Source organism: Monodelphis domestica, chromosome 7 (assembly GCF_027887165.1).
Source record: "Monodelphis domestica isolate mMonDom1 chromosome 7, mMonDom1.pri, whole genome shotgun sequence".
Taxonomy (NCBI): Eukaryota; Metazoa; Chordata; class Mammalia; order Didelphimorphia; family Didelphidae; genus Monodelphis; species Monodelphis domestica.
In genome coordinates this window covers 130014666-130034799 of record NC_077233.1, presented here as the reverse complement: position 1 = coordinate 130034799, position 20134 = coordinate 130014666, and the positions used below count along the sequence as shown (strand labels likewise).

Genomic DNA, 20134 nt, shown 5'->3' with positions numbered 1-20134 from the left:
AAGAAGAGATCCTTTCTTGTTTTGAACTCTATTTTTATGTTGTTTATATCTTTTATATACTTACTCTCAGTCTCTCACATTACAAATATTTGCATATAAATTTTATCTTGCCAGCTAGATAGTGAGTTCCTTGGAAGGGGGATGAAGGGGCCAGAAGGAACCATGTCACTTTATCTCTGGCAATTTTACAAATAGTAGGTGCTTGAAATATGCTTGTTGGATGAATGTGATAACTAATGATTGTGAAATCCTGTATCTGCTTGCCCTCAATGACTCTGTCTATTATGTATTATCCCTTACACAAAATTTTCTTCAGAAATGTTCAAATTTTATGTTTTAAAAACAGTTGTTTTAGAGAATGAGTCAGTTTCTGGCATAATGAGTGGAAACTAACTCACTATTTTTGAACCTTACAGTAAGGAACAGCTAAATATCTATCTAAAATCTGTACCATTTCAAAGATTTTGCTTTTGCTCATTTTATGTTTCTCCTGTGATGATTATAATTATTTCCTTGAAGGGAAAAAAACCTTTTAAAATATTTCATGATTGAATAGAAATTATTTTGTTGTTCTTTCTTACATTTGTAGGAAAAGGGTGTGTATATACATATGTGCATGTCATACATATAAATAAGTACACAAACATATAAAGTGTAATTTTCTCCCCAAATGACTATTACTAGATTCTGTAAGAGAATGGACCATTCCAAGTTGTGATCAGAATACCTACTGCAATCAAAATCATAGGGAAAGAACTATGGTACCATGATTCCCATGTAAAACACCACTTTACCCCAACTAGCCCAGAAGGAATTGAATCAGAAAATGCCCCAGACCACAAACAAGAAATACAAACCCAGAGAGAAATTGACTGGAATGAGGAAACACAAACTATGTGCAACTACAAAGAAAGTGATGCTGAGATATGACTAATGACTGAAGAAAGACAAGCCATAACCTAAGAAGCAGAAAAAAATATGTAAATTCCCCCTTTACATCTATTTACCTTTACATTTATCTAACTCTCCATCTCACCTTCATTCACTCACTCTCAATTATACTACAAGAAGAACATGACATACATTCAAATCATAAAACAAACAAGAAAAATCTTCACACAAAGTCTTACTCACATTCACACAATCCGAATCACTCTTACTTACACACATACAATATCAACAAATCTTACATGCATGCATGTTCCTGCAAAAGAAGAGAAGAAACTACAAGCAAAGTGAGAGGACAGTCAAAAATTGGTTTCCAGTACAGAGGAAGAATCAGGACCAGAAAAATCATTCCAGGACTGGAGACTTCAAATGAACAAAAGGAACACAGTAAAGAACTGTAAATCATGAACTGTGTAGGAAAAGAACTTCTAAAAACATGTCACATAAGATTAATTGCATATTAACTTCACATTAAGGACACACATGTAACATGCACACAAACTCAGTATAAGAAGGGAGAAAAATAGAAATTACAGTCAACATGGGAAGAGGATTCACCTGTGGAGAGTATGTACATGCCACAGAACATATCTAGAACGTAAACATAAAACACATGGATTTAGGGGCCTTGTTGTAGATAAGAAAGGTCTGTGATAATGAAAAATTGTATATATTTGTAAATAAGTTCTGGCAAGACTCAAACAGGCAGGAAAGAATTAAAACAACATTTCTATCTGGTTGACTCCAAATCAGAACTCATATATATATGTATATATATATGTAATATGTATGTATCATATATAATGATTGTACAGTAAGCATACATGTACATAATGCAAAATTTAGAGCACTAACATACTAATATAGAGTAGGAATAAACTAACATTCTTAACCTTTCTTAAATCAGGGACAGAGGATAGTCAGGGACAAAAAGGGAAGTTAAAAAACTTAGAGAGTTCAAGATAGGGAAAAAATAGACAACATAAATCACTTAAATATCGTAAAAGGTTAATGAAATTATAATAGCTAGAAAAGTAATGAAAGCATAATATAACAGAAGTTAGAAGAATTTTACTTTAACTAGAGTTCATGAAGTTATTGTTTCTAGAGTTAAATCAACATTGTTGCATATTGTTCAAAGATATTGTTAATCCTAAAACCCAAGTTATTTAATTGTATCAACTTTTGTAACCAACACACTTACCCTGAACCTCTTCCCAGAAACCCTATCTTAGCATAGTTTAATTAGCCAAGAGAAATTAAGTTAAGAGTAGTACATAGTTAAGGGTTAAGAGATTTTTTTATTTTGGGAAGGGGATGTAGGATATAGAATAAAAATAGATAGAAATTTAGTGCCAATAATAATAATAATATAAAAAAATAAGGTAAAGTATTCAAAACAGATACAAATTGTCAGGGTGACAAATTTGCACAAAACGAAAGGGCGAATCTGTAAGAGGAAATCAGATCCAGCATGACCAAGAAGCAACCCAAGCAGCGGAAGGGCAAGGAAGACTCAGGATTCCAGGAAAAGAAAAGATGAGGTGTGAGGATTCAAAAACAGCTACTTCATTTCTTGGGAGCCCTCCTGGATTGGATGGTCTGAGAGGAAGCCTCTGAGACAGAGAGCTTCTCTAGATATTGATCACCTTCCAGTGAACCCCAAATTCCTCTGGTTCCTGCTGAAGATGATAAAAGTAGATTGGGACTTTTGGGAAAGGCCATCTACTAAAGAAGATCCTCTCTATCCACAAAAAAACAAAAACAAAAACAAAAAACAAAAAACAAAAAACAAAAAACCTCTCCTTGAACTTCACTTTACAACTAGATTAGATTCCGAGAAAGGACAACCCCTACAACTGACCAAAAGAGGGTCAGGCAAACAGCCTGAACCATTAGGATTTGGGGGGAGGTCAGTTGTTAGTTCATAGGGATTCCCATTTCCCACTTTCCTTATCCAACAACCCCATTCTCTCTGCCTTGTGTGTCCCCTAGAACAAAGAGTTACTTTTTTAGATTAGGTCTACTTCTTAACATCCTTGAAGGGGACTGAGGCTTTGGGGGAAATCTCACCTTTCTCCCCAAGAAGGATAATCAGCTCCAAACCAAGCTGTAGAGTGACTCAAGGGAGAAAGGGGGAAGTTGGGAGATTGGGAAATCCAGGGCAGGAGAATTATTCTGCTCTCTTATACCACCCAAGATCAAGAGGGGAGGCAGCTAGTTTATTGTATAGGACCTTCCTCTTCAGTCCTTAACCTCCATAGTCAATCTAATCTCTTGAGGAGACATATTCTGTCCCTCTATAAGACAGTTTGTGCTACATTCTCCAAGGGGAAGAGAGGGGGAGGATCAATCTCTTCCTTTCTCCATTTCTCTAGCTCCTTCACACCTCTCTCTCTCTCTCTCTCTCTCTCTCTCTCTCTCTCTCTCTCTCTCTCTCTCTCTCTCATTCCCCAGTGGAAGCGTGAAGGACTCCATTCTGCTCCTATATTACAATTCCATGTAAATTTTAGTATGCTCCAGGTCTGTTTAACTCAGCAGATGAGATGTTTGTATCCTAGCATGCTTTAAGATGTATCTTGGGTGAAAATAATCCTGCCTTTGCTGAATATATTTCCTCCCTACTGTATTTTATTGATTTAATTTTGTAATTATGGACCTTTAGGATTGAGGTCATATCTTGTGATGTCTCTTATCTTTTTTCTGTTCCTCAGAACTTCTCAACATTTCTGCTGTCTTCTTCCTTCTGATAACAGAAGTATTCCTATTCTTCACCAAGGTGAATTCTTCTAAATATACCCTTAATGCCTTTAACCTCCCATCTCCCTTACAGATTCAATCATTTTTCCTTCCCTCCCTGCTGTCTCTCTCCTGCATTTTCAATTTACTCATACTACTGGCTCCTTCTCAACTGCTTATAACATATTTAGATGTGTTAGGATGTTAGGAATTCTTATTCCTAAAACAGTACCACCCCCTTCCCTAGATCTGTCTCCTCTATCTAGCTACCAGCTTCATCAAATCAAATGAACTTTTCTTAATCTTCATTTTCATTGCCTTTTCTACCACGTGGCTCTATTGATTCCATCCTCCTTTTGGATACAAACACATCTTCCTTGGTTACATACTTGTACTCTTCTTGGGTTTCTCAGGTTTATCGATTTATTCTTATATATGCTTATCTTATCCCCAACTTGTAAACAGATCTGTCCTTGGCCTTCTTTATTCTCTCTTTACACTTTTATCTTTAGTATTATTATTTACTTCCATGACTTCAATAATTACTACCTATTATAATAGAAGATTCCCAAATATCCATATCCATCCTTGGCCTTTGTATTGAATTCCACAAGTATATCTTCAGCTAGAAAGACTATCAGATTCCTATACTTAATAGGATGAAAATTAGACATATTTCTACCCAAATTTGCTCATTATTCTAACATTACTATCTGTCAAGAGAACTACCAATCATAGTTTTAATGTTCAAAGGGCTTGATGCTATAGTCAACTCTTATTTCTCTCTCCTCTCTAAGTTACCAAGCCTTGTGAATTCCGCTTCTATAGCATCCCTTGTATCCCTCCTATTCTCTCTAATTCTACTGACACTAACACAAAGACAAGCTTGATTGCCCTCTGCCTGGCCAAAGGAGTAGTTTCTTATTAGGTCTCTCTATCTAACTTGTTCCTTTTCCTTCCATATATATCCTTCCATATTTCTGCCAGACTAATTTTATTTTACACATAGATCTGGCTTTAAAACACTCCACCCCCTCCCCCCCAATCCATGTTTCCCTATCACTCACCTAGTTAAATTCTGCCTGGCTAACAAGCCCTCCATAATCTAAAGATTTCTATCTTTACAGTTTTCTCCTTTTTTTTAGGCATTAGAGATTTCTACAATGGGATATATTGGCATTATCTTAATTTCATGCCACATTTTTTAACTTGAATTAATTTTGTTCTTTTCTCTCATAAGTCAACAGTCTGATTTCACAGAGACAACTAGTTGATTCAGAAATTAATAACATAGTGGTAAATAGTAATTTTTCTGTATGATAAGATATACTCAATTTCATTTAAAAATATTATCCTGCCCTCCTCAGCATGTCAAGTACACCTCAATTCTGTCTAAAACCAATCTGCTAACTCCTTTAAATACTTCTGCAAGGACAATCAGTGACGCACTTTTCCATTTAGCTGCAACTTTCTTTTATTTTGGCATTATTTATAATGAGAATGTCAATACTGATATGATTAGGTCTGATAGGCCACTGGACAAAAATCTCACCTTTAGAATATTCATGGTTCAGTTAATATTTATAGATAGTATAAGAATTATAATACATACCATTAGGCCATCATCATTGAGAAGTGAGGTGTTGGGGGAGATGGACAAGGATAAGGATTGTTTTGAATTTTTCTTTGCTTTAAGAGTTCTAAAGGTCAAAGGAATCATCACATAGTGGTGTAAACCTTAAAATTTCTTAGACTTATAAATGTTGGAAATTTCACCATTGGGAAATTTCATACTTGAAAAATTTCCTACTGATAGTCTATTGGAATGTGAACCCCATTGGCATGGGAGGGTCATTCTCCTCCCTACTTAAGATTTCTTTAGGACAGAAACCTTTTGCTGAACAATGGAAAGGGCTTTGACCTATGCTTAAGCATAGAATAGGAAGTTCTTTGAGTCATGATTGATTTTAGAATCGATACAATAGAGATACTTGGAATGACAGAACCAGGTCTTGGAAAATACAATCTCCACCCTGCTCAGGGTAACAGGATTTAGGAAGGGCTGCAGCAAAGGATCAAGATTAATTATTTGAGAATATGACCTTCAACATACATGTGCAAAGCCACAGACCTCTGGGCGGTCCTGGGTTAAGCTAGAGCCACCATTGGCACAGGGAAGAGATGGACAGTGATTGATAGATGTGAGAACTGAGGGGAGGGAACTTGGATGGTTTCCTTAAAGATAGAGGGGTCTGAGGACTGAGTGGTGGTTGGAGAGGTTTTGCTCTGAGAGGTTGGGCTCTGAGAAGCTTGCTCTGAAGGAAGCTGGAGGTGGAGGCCCCTGAGACTGTTTCTCCATTTTGGTCACGTGAGTGATAGGGACTGATCTCTTTTCTTTGCCTCAGCTATCTAAAGGGCTTGGGCCTTTTGGCCCAGCCTAAACAGAGGGGGTATTTAAGCCCTATTCCCTTTTCTCCCCTTTCTCTCTCTCTCTCTCTCTATCTCTCTCTCTCTCTCTCTCTAATAACTTTCTTCCTCCTGTTTGTAATTAAACTCCATAAAAGGTTGACTGCTGACTTGAGTTTTCATTTAGGAATTACATAGCTGAATTCCTTGGCAACCTTAAATTAATATATATCAGTCTTTTAAAGTGATTTCCTTGTCACAGTGGTCAGGCTACTTGGTGATGGAAGTAATGAATCTCTCTATACTTAACTAGGTTACCTTGGAAAGGCTTTGTAAACACAAACATACAGTGGGACTACCTTCCCCAAACAAACAAAACAAAAAAATCAAACTAATAGTGTCTCCGAATGCACTGAGAGAGAAAGTGTCCAGAATTAGTATACTGATTGTTTGTACTCTGTTCTTTTTAGACTACCTTCTCTGGAATGATTCTGCAAGATTTTCCTCATTGAATGTCCCTTTTAACACACTGCTTGTCCTCTAAAGACCTGCAAAAATAATAGGTGGGAGTGATTCTTTCAGATTAAGTGCATAAATCAGTAATAAAAGAAGGGATTAGTGATTCTTGTCTTCATGTTTAGATAGAGGGGAAAAAGCTGATTTGCAAGCAATTTTTTGGATAATGTGACAAAATATCAAACAAGTTAGAAATATGATTGTGATTTAATTAACTTTGTAGCTACTCCATTGTCTAACAGGGCATTTCATTTTGTAGGTATATAATAAACATCTGTTGAATGGATAAGCAAATGAATAAACAAATGTATGAGCTTATGATACATGAAGCAATGTTTCTCACAGATCTAGCTGCTGATTATTTCCATGGACCCCTTCCTTAAATGTTGTAGAGTAACTTGGGCCCCATTTAGATGTTTCTAGAATGGGTTCTCCAAAAAGCCAAAGAAAGAGCTACAAGACTTTGAAACTTCAGCAAGTTGTACAAGGAGGGCATATTTTTAGTATTTTAGCATGCCCTGCTCATTTAGATCTCAAGAGAGTTGTATTTAGACCATTGTATATCTGCCACCTTTCTCCTAAATGTTCCAAGGCAGATAGCAGATGAATGACTACCAGTAAGAGGCATATTTGTTTTGTGAAATAGACCAAATAGGGAAATAAGGAACCTTCTACTGAATCTCTTTTATCATCATCATTACCTAAATTGCATAAACTATTTATATAAATGAATAGTAATAAATACTGGTTAAGATTACTGATGTAGCAATATGCCCTGATTTAAATGAAAAAGGCACAATTATTTCTATAATCTTTTACATTAACTACAACCACAGCAATAAGGTGTGAGAAAAATAATCAAATCAACAAATATTTATTGAGAGCCTATTGTGAGCAAGGAACAGTGTACGATGCTGTTGGGGATAAGAACATTTAATAAGGATGATGTTCATTTTGACATTTTGAAATAAAAATCACTTCCACTATTTGATACTTATTTCTCAAATAGGGACGCTAAAACATTTATTGAGCTATCACTTTTCTTTTTTACCCACTGTAGATAGATATCCATATGTGCTCCTTCTGTTATGCCTCTATAAAAATGAATGTATATTAAATGCAAGAGGAGAAAAAAATAACTAAACTCTTTCTCAATATAGTAGTTACTGTTTGAAATTTATTTCTACTTGCAAAAAGTCAGGCATTCATGGTTATGATTCCCTCAATAACCATAACTTGGCTCCCTTTACTCACATGTAGTACTTTTATTACTGAATATGGTGATCACTCTCTTGCCTTTATATATGTGTATATTTGGAGTGGGAATCATAATGTTAAATTTCTTGTCTTTAGCAGGTATAAGTTCTCAGAGGTAACTTGACATTCTTACTATTGCTTTTCATTTTATTCCTTAGTTCTTAAAAAAAGGAAAGAAAAAATCCATTAAAATTTACATTTAACACATTTGTGAAGAGAAAAATATACTATTACTAAATGTCAGGTATGGTGTATATGAGTGGCAGAAAACTGTATATATGTAGAATTTAATCTTAATGTTGTTTTCAATCTAGGCCACCCAAATTAGCTTTTATGGTATATGGAGAGACACTTAAAAATATACAAATGTTCAGAAGCCCTTATAATAGAGGGCAGGGTCATATATAAGTATGGACTTAAGATATAAATCCATCTGGTAGACATGACATTTCCACATACTTGAAAATGGTCATTATTCTCAACAACAACAATATGACAAATATTTATCATTCCTTCCTCTGTGGCTGGATAAACTTCATTAGTTGCTAGGGGAAATGCAAAATTAAAAAAAAAAAAAAGAAGACATTGTCTGACTCTGTCACTACAGAATTGACCATCTGGTGGAGTGAGAAAATACACCAAAATGAATAATGGTAGTATATATTATGTGAGAAATATAAATTTGAGAAGTACAAGACACATGCTGAGCTATAACTTTATGAAGAGCATTGTATTAGATGCTAAGGATGACACAAAGATAAGTCTGGTGATGGGATATGGGATTAGATGGGAGGGAAAGTAAAGACAAGGAGATTAATCTGGAGGTAAAGAGAATCAATTAGGAGGCAGATTTAATGTGAGTAGGAATCAAAAGAAACAAACAACTACCATTGATGTGGCCAAGTGAAAACTGGACAAAATAGAATGATCGAGAATGTAGTTGATCAGTCAGTTAACACAAGCACTAACTGTGTGCTAGGCCCTGAAGATACAAAGAAAGGGAATTTCTGCCCTTATTGGAGTTCACATTCTAATAGAGGAGATAATGTACAAAAAACTATGTACATACAAAATGTATACAGGGTAAACTGGAGGTAATTTCAGCATGGAAGGGTGCTAGCATTAAAAGACCTGGGGAAAAACTCTAGCAGCAAAAAGTGGATTTTTGTTGAGACTTGAAAGAAATCAGGGAAGCCAAAAGGTAGAAATTAGGAAGGAGAACATTCCAGGCACGGAAGACAGCCAGTAAAGATACTCAGAAGATGGCATATCTTTTGAGAGGAATAGGAATACCAATGTCTCTGGATTATAGATGACATAGGAGAGAGTAAAATAAGAGGAGACTAAAAAGGAAGGAAGGGGATAGGCTATAAAAGTATTTTTTTTAATAAATGAAACAAAAAATTAGAAACATTTAGGGTAAGGGTGAAATATTAAGTTCTGTCAGAAATATAGATTTGATTCAAAATTATAGAATTCAAGTACAAACAATAATGAATAATTTTATTCATTGTAAATCCTGTCTAGGGAAGCTATTTTCCAACCCAATCATATTCCTTATCTTTTGTCTGCTTTTCCCTCTTACTTGTAAATAGCAAGAAATTAAACAGTGGTGAATTATTTGGGTAAAATAATAGATTCTACTTTTCTATGTTACCAACTGACACTTGAATATTATTTCTGGGAATTCTGCAAGAATGATCCTTCAGGTATTCTGAGGATAGGCCACAATGAGTACTGCCAGGAATACTACTTTTGGGATTACTACCAGTAATACTACTATTAGGATGACTAATAACACTACCTTAGCTTTATAATTCACAAAGCATTTATGTAGTATAGTAGAGAAATATCAAATCCAGTCCTTTCATTTTGCTAATTTAGAAACTAGATTTTGGGGGAGATTGTAGATTACGAAGCAAAGAAGTGTTTTAGGTAGATAAGTCTGGTGATGATATATGATGAATTGAAAGAGAAAAAAAGTGAAAGCAGAGACATTAATTTGGAAGCAGAAGGATAAATTAAGAGGCATAAACTATCCTATTTGACTTCTATAATAACACTTTTAGGTATTGGAAGTAGCTAGTATTTTTTTAAAAATAACAGAGGAAACGGGCTAATGTAGAAATTAAACAAATTACTTTAAGTCATACGATCTAGTCAAGTGACAAAGCAAATACTGGAACCCAAGCTTTCTGACTCCAAGGTCATGACACAGTACTACCAGAAATATTAAAGGAGTTTAGAATAAGAGACACAGTACTCATTTTATATCCTTCGGATGGAGATAAATATTGTCTTCTACAAAAAGAAAAGCAATTTACTTATACTTTGGGTTGAGTAGGCATGGTTAAATAGCAGCCCCAACTACTTCAATTGGAATTGTGACAGACAGGAAATACTTATGCAGAAAATATCCCCTCAGTATGAAATATTATGTCAAGTAACTATTTCAATGGAGTTACTTGTTTTATTAAATTGTTTAGCTATTAGGATAATGTCACTCCCATCCATAGCCAACAATATCTATTGCATTAAAAATAAAAAGTTTTTTCTGTATTGTGGTCACTGATGTGATTGTTGCAAAGTCTATTCTGCCACAACTTGTACACAGCAGTTAAATGAATTATTTGGTCATATCTTAATGCCAGTTTAGTACATCAGAAAGGATTACTGGCTTCAAATAGGATTAGAAACTGACTTCTCTGGAATTTAAACTTAGTTACAGGGAATTGAAATTATAGCTATCTCCAAATTAGGTGGTGCTTACTTATCCCTACCTTACTCAGCTGCTCTCCTATGGTTTTAATTCTTGTAGTATTTAATTATATACCTATGCTGTTTTCCCTGATTGTAATGTCTACTTCCCTGCCCCACACTGTTTCTGCCCATTTTTCCTTTGACAACTGCATTTTAAGGCCTTCCTTTAGGAAAATTCTTCCTAAAGGGTCTAAATAGCATCAATTTCTTCTCTGAAATTGAAGTGCATTTTGTTTATATTATACAAGTAGCCCTTTACAATGTACCCATTTTCCATTTCTTCCATATGTCTAAGACAAGAGTAGGAATCTTATTATAAAGTTGTATGAGTCTCTCACAGCATTTCCTGGGAGTACTGGGCAGATTTTAAAGGAGAGGCAGCATGATTCAGTGGTGTAAGAAGTACACCTCTGAGATTCAGATTCAGAAGGTTTACATTCAAGGTTATGGAGGGAGGGGATACTTGATTGCCTTTGTGATTGATACCAGTTGAAGTTATTCTTTCAGGTCTGTCAATGATAAAATAGGAATAATAATACCTGTGCTTCCTTTCTTCACAGTGTTATGGTGAATGAAGTTTTTCCTAAATTGCAAAGTGCTACATTAAAGTGGCACTGTGGATAGTGCCAGACCTGGAGTCAGGAAGATTTGATTTAAAATCTAACCTTAGATGCATAATCACTGTGTGACTATGAGCCAGTCACTTAACAGTGATTGCCTTAGTTTCCTCATCTGTAAAATAAGCAGGAGAAGGAAACAGAAAACGACTCCAGTATCTTTGACCAAGAAATTCCAAATGGGGTCATGAAGAGTCAGAAACTACTCAACAACAACAAATTAAAGTAGCATCAGGTTAGTCAAAGAACAAATCATAGAAACAATTAATAATTTCATTGATGAAAATGACAATGATGAGAAACTTCCAAAACCTGTGGGATGCAGCCAAAGCAGTACTGAGGGGGAAATTTATATCCTTGAGTTCACATATTAACAAATTAGGGAGAGCAGAGGTCAATGAATTGGGCATGCAAATTAAAAAAACTAGAAATTGAACAAAATAAAATCCTCAGATGAAGACTAAATTAGAGATCCTAAAAATCAAGGGAGAAATTAATAAAATTGAAAGTCAAAGAACTAATGATTTAATAAATAAGACTAGAAACTGGTACTTTGAAAAAACAAATAAAATAGACAAAGTACTGGTCAGTCTAATTAAAAATGTTAAGAAGAAAACCAAATCGATAGTATCCAAGATGAAAATGGAAACCTCATCTTTAATGAAGAGGAAATTAAGGCAATCATTAAAAACTTTTATGCCCAATTATATGGCAACAAATATGGCAATCTAGGTGATATGGATGAATGCTTACAAAAATATAAATTGCCTAGACTAACAGAGGAAGAAATAGATTATGTAAACAACCCCATACTAGAAAAAGAAATTGAACAAGCCATCAAAGAACACCCTAAGAAAAAATCCCCAGGTCCAGATGGATTCACAAATGAATTCTATCAAACATTCAAAGAACAACTAATCCCAATATTATACAAACTATTTGACAGAATAAATCAAGAAGGAGTCCTACCAAATTCATTTTATGACACAAATATGGTACTGATCCCAAATCCAGGCAGGTCAAAAACAGAGAAAGAAAACTATAGACCAATCTCCTTAATGAACATAGATGCAAAAATCTTAAATGGGATACTAGCAAAAAAGACTCCAACAAGTGATCACAAGGGTAATTCACTATGACCAGGTAGGATTCATACCAGGAATGCAAGAATGGTTCAATATTAGGAAAACCATCCACATAATTGACCATTTTAACAAGCAAACTGACAAAAATCACATGATTATCTCAATAGATGCAGAAAAAGCCATTGATAAAATACAACACCCATTGCTATTGAAAACACTAGAAAGTATAGGAATAGAAGAGCCTTTTCTAAAAATAATGAACAGTATATATCTAAAACCATCAACGAACATAATCTGCAATGGGGATAAACTAGATGCATTCCCAATAGGATCAGGAGTGAAACAAGGATGCCCATTATCACCTCTATTGTTTAACATTGTACTAGAAACACTAGCAGTATCAATTAGAGAAGAAAAAGAAATTGAAGGTATTAAAATTGGCAATAAGGAGACCAAGCTATCACTCTTTGTGGATGATATGATGGTCTACATAAAGAATCCTGGAGAATCAACCAAAAAGCTAGTCGAAATAATCAACAACTTTAGCAAAGTTGCAGGATACAAAATAAACCCACATAAGTCATCAGCATTTCTATATATCTCCAATCCATTTCAGCAGCAGGAATTAGAAAGAGAAATTCCATTTAAAATCACCCTAGACAATATAAAATACTTAGGAATCTATCTGCTGAGACAAACCCAGGAACTATATGAACACAACTACAAAATACTCTCCACACAATTAAAACTAGATCTGAACAATAAACATTGATTACTCATGGGTAGGATGAGCTAACATAATAAAAATGACAATCCTGCCTAAATTAATTTACTTATTTAGTGCCATACCCATGGAACTACCAAAAAACTTTTTTACTGAATTAGAAAAAAAAAATAACAAAGTTCATTTGGAAGAACAAAAGATCAGGGATATGCAGGGAAATCATGGGAAAAAATGCAAAGAAAGGAGGACTTGCAGTCCCAGATCTCAAACTATACTAGAAAGCAGTGGTCATCAGAACAATTTGGTTCTGGCTAAGAGACGGAAAGGAGGATCAGTGGAATAGACTAGGGGTAAATGACCTCAGCAAGACAAGATCCCAGTTTTGGGGACCAAAACCACCATTTGATAAAAACTGCTGAGAAAATTGGAAGACAGTATGGGAGAAATTAGGTTAGGATTAACATCTCACACCCTATACCAATATAAACTCAGAATGGGTGAATGACCTGAATATAAAGAAGGAAACTATAATTAAATTATGTGAACATAGAATATTATACTTGTCAGATCTTTGGAAAAGGAAAGACTTTTAAACCAAGCAAGAGCTAGAAAAAATCACAAAATGTAAAATCAATAATTTTGATTACATAAAATTAGAAAGTTTTGTAGAAACAAAACTAATGCATCCAAAATTAGAAGAGAAGCAACAAATTGGGAAACAATCTTCATTATAAAAACCTCTGATAAAGGTCTAATTACTCAAAATTATAAAGAACTAAACCAATTGTACAAAAAATCAAGCCATTCTCCAATTGATAAATGGTCAAGGGACATGAATAGGCAATTTTCAGTTCAAGAAATCAAAACTATTAATAAGCACATGAAAAAGTGCTCTAAATCTCTGATAATCAGAGAAATGCAATCAAAACAACTCTGGAGTATCACCTCACACTTAGAAGATTGGCTAACATGACAGCAAAGGAAAGTAATGAATCCTGGAGGGGCTGTGGCAAAGTTGGGACATTGATGCATTGCTGGTGGAGTTGTGAATTGATCCAATCATTCTGGAGGGAAATTTGGAACTATGCCCAAAGGGCAATAAAAGACTGTCTGCTCTTTGATCCAGCCACAGCACTACTGGGTTTGTACCCCAAAGAGATAATAAGGAAAAGGACATGTACAAGAATATTTATAGTCAAGCTCATTGTGGTGGCAAAAATTGGAAAATGAGGGGATGCCCTTCAATTGGGGAACGGCTGAACAAATTGTGGTATATGTTGGTGATGGAATACTACTGTGCTCAAAGGAATAATAAAGGGGAGGAATTCCCAGGGGGCTGGAACAACCTCCAGGAATTGATGCATAGTGAGAGGAGTTGAACCAGGAAAACATTGTACACAGAGATTGATACACTGTGGTAAAACTGAATATAATGGACTTCTCTATTAGTGGCAATGCAGTGATCCTGAACAACTTGTAAGAATCTACGAGAAAAACCACTATCCACATTCAGAGGAAACACTGTGGGAGTAAAAAGACTGAAGCAAAACAACTGCTTGAATACATGGGTCGAAGAGATATGGTTGGGGAGAAGACTCTAAATGAACATCCTAGTGCAAACAACATCATTGAAATAGTTTCTGATCAAGGACACAAGTAATATCCAATGAAATTGTGCGTTGGCTGTGGGAAGAGTGTGTGGAGGGGAGGGAGGTAAATAAAGTGAGTATTGTAACCAAAATACATTTAAAAATTAAAAAAAAATAAAGTAGCATCAATGTCCTTGTCCTTGGAGGAGTCAGGTTGGAGTCACTATGGACAAAAACCACAACTGGTAACAAGTATCTCCAAGGTTAGCTAGGATAGACTTTTGATGAGAGATACACAGACCTTTGCCTATGTATAAGTAAAGCCTTTTCAGCTTAGTAAGCCTTACCAAAGTTTAGGATATACTAGCTTAATTTTCAAAAAGTTGGGGTTGCCATCATACCAGGATGAAGGATTCAATATCAATTTTAGTAGAACTTTAATTTTAATTTTTTTATTTTTCCTCTCTTTTTAAAAAATTAATTAATTTAAAAAAATTTCCCCTGGTTATATGATTTATATTCTCTCCCCCCGCCCTTTTCTCTTCCCTTTTGTGAAGTTCACAAGAAATTTTATTGGAGAGAATATGAATTTTAAAGTTCAATTTTTTCTTAATTTGTTATGCCACTAAAATATCCCTAGTCTTCCATTCCAGTCTAACTATGTTGAAGGCTTAAATGATGCTTTTAACTATTCAAAGTTTTTTTTAATCTACTTTATTATGTTAAGCTCAAGAAAATCTGGAGAGGTCATAAGCAAGCATTATTTATCCCTATTTTATAGATGAGAAAATATAGGAGTATAGGACAAAGAGTATGAGCACATTGCTTATGAATTATACAGTTAAGGTGGGAATGTAGTTAGTAATTGAATGTAGGTTTACAATTCTAAATATAAAGATAAAGTAATTTGGCCAAAATGATAAGAAATATCTCTGGATTATTTTTGTTTTCTACAAGTCCAAATTTGATGTGATGTTCAGTCATGGAACTTATGACATGTACTCAAAGGCTATTCTAACAGTCTATAACCTCTATCAGGCTCTACCATTCTAAAAATTTTGAGTAGACTCCTGATGACATGAGTTTACTTATCTGACAAATAACCCCACTAAGAACACCGAGAGAGGCTCATATCTGGGAAAATAATCATTAGGTGATAAAAATTATTTTAGGCTTGGGGACTCATGAAGAAAACCTTCTGTAGCCTCTTTATTTTTTTTCTGTAGTTATAGTAGTAGAATGATGGAAAGGGGTGGGATGGGGCAAAGGTGCTAAGAAGTACACATATTTAGATGCTCTATAAATAAAACTGGTGGTATGCTAAATGTGAATCAATTATCTAATGATAAACAAATTTATATACTGTTGAAAGAACTTAACTAAAGCAATATTAATATTGCAACCAGTGAAACCAAATGACAAAAGGAACTTTTAGCTAAATGGAAGGATGGCTCACTTGTAGAAGCAAACAAAAGATTAATTTTATTGTGCATCCAAGGGGAAAAACATGGGATATTTGGTCATCTCATTTTGTAGTGATGATGAATTTCAAAATATTCAAAAAATAATTGCCATTTATATACCAACATCTGTTACAAAGAAAGAAGAATCAGAAATGAAGAACTATAAAAATGTGTACATTCTAAACCAACATGACATATACTTTGATAGTGGGTGACCTAAACACAACACTGTATACAAAAGTAGGCCAAAACAATTCTAAAAAGAAAATATGGCAGAAGATCATTTCTAAGCATAAATATTTTCATTATGAAGAGAACCAACATGTGTTGTACAATGCAAGTATTTAACAATATAACAAAAAATAAATTTGAGTATATCTGGGGGCAGCCAGGTGACTCAGTGAAGAGACAGTGAGGCCTTGGAGACAGGAGGTCCTGAGTTCAAATATAGACACTGATACTTCCTGGCTGCATGACTATGTAATCCCTATTGCCTAGTCCTTACCACTCTTTTGAGTTATAAATAATACTTATATGAATTTTAAGATTAAAGGTAAGGGTTTTAAAAATTGAGTATATATTATGCTCTAAGGAATGATGAATTACTTAATTTCTATAAGAAGTGGAAAGACCTTCATGAACTGATGTGAGGTGAAATGATCAGAACCAGGAGAACATTGTACACAGTAACTGAAACATTGTGGGACAATCAAATGTGACAGACTTTGATACTAATAGCAATGCAATGATCCAGGACAATCCTGAGGGTCTTACGAAGAAAAATACTAACCACATCTAGAGAAAAAATGGTTGGAGAAGAAATATAGAAGAAAAGATATGAATTATAACTTGGTTAAGTGGGTATATAATTTGGGGTTTGGGTTTTAAAAGACTACTCTATTATAATGAATAATATGGAAATAGGTTTTGAGTGCTAATACATGTATAACTCATGGAATTGTTTGTAAGCTCCAGGAGGGGAGAGGGAAGAAGAAAGGGAGAGAACATGAATCATGTAACCATGGAAAATATTTAAAAGAAAATTAAAATTATATTAAAAGAGAAAATTAAATTAAAAAAAATATTGATTATTGGAAGGAACCTGATTTTATAAATGGCTTATATGTTATCAAACTATTGACTAGAGTCAAAGTCAAAGATGCCAAAGAGACCCACAGAATGGAAAAAATTATAAGTGATATTATTTCCCAAATAAAGCCAGTCTAGAAGACATCAGCACCTGACTAGCATTCCTACTTTGTCATCATTCAAAATCTTTTTGAATGAAAAATCACTTATCAAGCACTTACCATTATAATTAGTTAGTCAGTCAATAAAACTCTTATTAAACTCTTACTACATGCCAGGCATAAAGCATTAGGTATATAAATAGAGAAAAACAAACTCAATCTTTACCCTCAAAGAACATATGTTGTAATGGGGGAAATAACATAAATAAAGGTACATACAATATATATTTAGAATAAACAAGGGAATCTGAAAGGGGGGAAACATTAGTTACTGAGGATGTGGGGAAAGACATTTGAGCTGATTTTTTAAAATAGAGAAACAAAGAAATGAAGGTGAGAGGACAAAACGTTCTACATATGGAGGATATATTGTGCAAAGGCAAGGAGATAGCATATGGAATATTGGGTTCAAAATTGCAAGGGGATGATCATAGAAGAAGTAAAGAAGAGTGTGAAGAAGTTATAAGAAGGTTGGAAAGGTATAAATAGGTCAGGTTTATCATGAGTCTTAAATGTCAAACAGAGGACTTTATATTTGATTCCAGAGGGAATAAGAAGCCACTGGAATTCACTGAGAAGAAGGTTGGCATGTTCAGAAATAAGCTTTAGAAAAATCAGTGGCAGATGGAGTAAAGTGGGGAGGAAAAGACTAGTTAGGTCTCTCTTAAGGTAGAAAGACCAATTAGAAAGCTGTTGTAGTAGACCAAGTGAGGAGTGATAGGGCACTGAGCTATGATCATTGTAATATGACTGGAGCTTGGAAGGAATAAGATTAATAGTGCATGCAGGGATATTTGCCTTGGAAAGAAGTGCCACCACTTCATTGGAGACCAGAGTGAAGAAAATACTGGAGGGAGATGTCAGTGATGTGAGATAAGAATGAGTGAAAAAGTATTTATTAAACACTTACTGTGAACTATATGATCTTTTATAAATTCTATGAATGTAATTAACTTAATTACGTACAATATGCAGCATAATCTTGGAAGCATTTTTGTATTGATAATAGCATTTGTTTTTTTAGAAATGAAATTTAAGCCATTAGTCATAATATAGAAAACTCAGTTGAAATCACTAAGATCTTAAGACAAACCTATACAAATTAGTTAAATGCATTTCCTTATAATTAGCATACTGGCTAAAATCAACAACTCAAGACTCAAAAGTTCTAAATTTGACCCTAATCTAAGATCAAGTGGTAAGAGCAACAAAGTAGTTAGTCAGTCAATAAGCATTTATTTATAAAAACCCTTACCTTCTGCTTAGCATTGATACTAAGTATAAATTCTAAGTCAGAAGAGTGTTACGGGCTAGGCAGTAGAGGTTTAAGTGACTTGCTCAGGGGTCTGAGGCCATATTTGAACCCAGGTCCCCCAGACTCCATGCCTGGCACTTTATCCACTGAATCACCTATCTGCCCCTAACAAGCATTTAGTGCTTACTATGTGCCACGTACTGCAGAAAGAAGAACTGTAGTGTAGCTCTCATTCTATTAAATAATAATTTGACCTTATTTGACCAACTAATCACTTGATTTCTTTGGACTTCACTTTCCTTATCTATAAAGTGAGAGGGAATAAACATGATGAACTATAAGATTCCTTTCAGATCTAAAATTTTAACATTTAATAATCTCCCATCAATTTTTTTCTCTATTTGCAGCGAAATAGCCAGATGCACTCTCCCTAAATTGGAGCAATCCTTTTGTGTGCCTTTCTGCCAACAGATATTTCTGTACAGACTTCATATATATGTAGCAAACAAAGACTTTCTATAGACAATCACTGAAATAAACGTGGGCAGTAGACTTAGAACAGTGGGCTCTATAGCAACTTAAATGTAAATAGCAGTAGAATGTAACTGTTAAGTGTTTTTTTTTTTCCAACTGCAATTTTTAAGAAGCAATGACTAAAAGTCAATTCAACTTCAATTAGCCACACTTCATTATTTCCCCACAACCAAGGAAGCTGAACAGTTTCTTTTCTCATTCTGCTTCAAAATCTTTTGGAAGATGGAAAAGAAATAAATCTGTCACAGTTGTTCACAATATCAAAGAAAAAAATTATATAGAGATGATTTCAAAATGTACTTCAAGCTTAGTGTTTTACAAATGATTTCCTGAAGTGTCCTTTGCATAAATTAATTAAAGTCTAACAATTAAAAGTAACATAGAAATCTATGACATAATACCTACTAGATGATATAACCTTGGCATTCTAAATTCTGGCAAATTTTTGTACAGGTCAAATCATGCCACATCAAAGAAAACCAATTTAATAAAAAAGTATTTCTTGAAAATCTATGTTTTGGGCATTATATTGGGGGCTAAGAGATACAAAAGTAAAATCCAAACTATTCCTGTTCCCAAGAAGTTACATTCTACATACTATTATTAGTTATTAATATGTAACTATATATGACTAGTTATTATTCATATATAGGTATACATACACAGTAATTTAGGGATGTACAAGGCACTCTAGTGGAGAGATTAGGAAAGGTTTCATGCAGAAGATGGCATTTGAGCAGTGTCTTATAGGAAATTAGGGAGTAGAGATAAAGAGGGATTACATGAGGTACAAAAGAACAATGAAGTGGAGGTGGGAAATGGAGTGTTGTATATAGCTTGTTATTATAATAATTTCATAAAAGAGATGAGCAAAAAGGAAATCCAGCTTCCTACTGTTTTAGCAAATAATTACCTTCTGCAATCACACCGAGTGGTATGGTATTCTCAGTTGTGTTGTATACTCATTCAGTTGATATGTGCTCACTGACTC

General features: G+C 34.4%; 1 protein-coding gene across 13 annotated transcripts in view; it reads right to left on the bottom strand.

Moving 5' to 3' along the window:
• Positions 1-20134, bottom strand: part of RFX3 (regulatory factor X3) — a 349544-nt gene that overhangs the window by 103861 nt on the left and 225549 nt on the right. The window lies entirely within an intron of this gene.